Here is a 2,500-nt window from a genome sequence, read left to right on the forward strand (position 1 = left end):
ATATTACTATTTTCATTATTATTATTATTATATGTAATAATAATAAAACAATAGTACCAATAATAATAATAACAAGAATGATAATGATGACAATAATACTTATACTGAGTATAATAGCAATAACAGTGATAAGAAGAAAATAATGATAATAACATTGATGACGATGTTGACGACGATGGTGGTGCATATAATAATGCAATAATATAATATCAATAATAATAACAACAATAATAATAATAACAATAGCAATAATCACAACAGTAACAACAATGATACAATTATTCATTATTATTACTATTTCAATTTTTATCATCACTAATCCTATCATTATCACTACTATGACTAACACTGACACCATAACAAGAACAAGAACACCAAAACTGTCAAAAATAAAAAGCATAATTCTACAACCCCAAAGCCTCGCGCAAAAAATCGCACAGTCCCGCTGGCTACTCACTCACCTAAGATTCTGGTGACCTCTTCTTGGGTCAGATAGAGGTTGAAGTTGGCGGTGGACGGGCCAGGCAGAGAGCCGACCATCATGGCCACAAGCACCGAGGCCAGAACACCTCTAAAACCAGCCATTTTCGGAGTCGGTTCTACAGTTGGTTCACCATTGGCTTGGTCCTCTCTCGCTCTCGGGGGGTGGGTGGGGGGGTGTTGAAATCCTTGTGTGTTTGTTTTCTCTGGGGTGTTTTTGTCCTTGTATTTTTTTTAGGAGAGGGTTGTTTTGATTTGTGTTTATCTTTTTTTGATTTTATTTTATTTCTCTTTTCCTCCTTCTCACTTTGATTGTTTCTCAGACGATGTCCATGTTGGCAAAGTTTTGTTCTCGCTCCTTTCTCACGTGCACTAATTCATCGTCAAGTCGGATTTTCATAACACAGCTCTTAACTGAAGGGGAGAGAATCTTATCCACAACTTTCTAAGTTTCGTTCGGAAGACAAACTTTTTTTTCCGAAATTCCTCGACTAAGTCGGTAATCGGGAACAAAAATATATTTTTTTCAAAACATCCAATCACTTAGGAATCTTTCGCCTCGACGTCACCCACAAGGTACGAGAACTAATCCACAAGAAATCGCGAGGGGACAAAATCCACCGAAATTCACCGACACACACACACGCGCGCGCGAGAGCGAAAATCCCGCAAAGGAACAGCGTAATCCCGCAGCGTAGCTCCGCCGTCTCGACTCTCCGGCAGCCGGGCCAGAACTGAGACTGCCATCGCGAGCCGCTTCCCGCCGCCCGCACGCGACGCTCCCCGTGCGGTACGACACTTTCGGTGCCGCCGTTCTCTCGCCTTGTTTCCCTTTCCTCTTTCCTTTCTTTCTTTCTCTTTTTCGGAAGTGCATTTTTCATCTGGAGGGCGGTCGGCGGCGGGGAATTATTTTTAACCGTTGAGGAATATTGGGATATGTTTTTATGTATTTACAACGAAGGCAAATTGATGCCGTTTCAGAAGTATTTTGATTTACGAGTGTTGGAAACAAGGTACGGACCTAACCTGTATATCAGCGCATACTTACATATATCTACATCAATATACATCCACATACATACATCTTATACACATACACATAGATTGCATAGGTATTTTCATAATGTTCATGAATTTGGTTGTTTTATTTCTGACCTTGGCCATGAGAAGCAGTAATTAGCTATTCCATCCGTTACTTCAATATTTGTTCAAATTCTTAACATAACGTTGACGTGTAACAACTTTTATTATCCCCACAATATGAGCATAGTAATTGTCACCATGTTTTTGCCTTAACATTTTTCGTATAAATGTTATATCAGTATTATTTACAATGTTCATAATTGCATTACATGTATTTTTACTCTCTCGTTCTCACTATAAAAAATTGACGGCCATTAATTTTATCATCTGCATTCATTTTCTGTTTTCATATGTCGAGTCGAACACCTTTAGCTATATCCAGACGTTCCCGCGGTAAGTATATTTATATATACATATGCATACATACATATAAATATATACATACATACATACATACATGCATATATATGTATACACATACACACACACACACACACACACACATGTGTGCGTATATATATGTATATATATATATACATATACACATACATATTCACATAGATATATACATATATACATAAATGCATTCATGCATATATATATGTATGTATATATATGTAAGTATGTATATATGCACATAGATGCACATACATATATAGTAGGCCTATGTCCATGTGTGTGTGAATTACAGCTAACCTTATTATCATAATTATAACTCTACGATGTACACGACACCTCCCGCTGATGATGATTCTTGTCTTACGTTTGTTTTATCTGTCATATTTATAGTCATTATCAAACATTAAATATCTTATAAGGTGTATTATCATTATGATCACCACTGGTTGTGTGATACAATTAGTCGATACTTCTTCGAATCTGTAAGAGTATATAATACAAATTAATGAAAAAATAATCCAATCTAACACACACCTGA

This window comes from Penaeus chinensis, chromosome 33 (assembly GCF_019202785.1).
Source record: "Penaeus chinensis breed Huanghai No. 1 chromosome 33, ASM1920278v2, whole genome shotgun sequence".
NCBI lineage: Eukaryota > Metazoa > Arthropoda > Malacostraca > Decapoda > Penaeidae > Penaeus > Penaeus chinensis.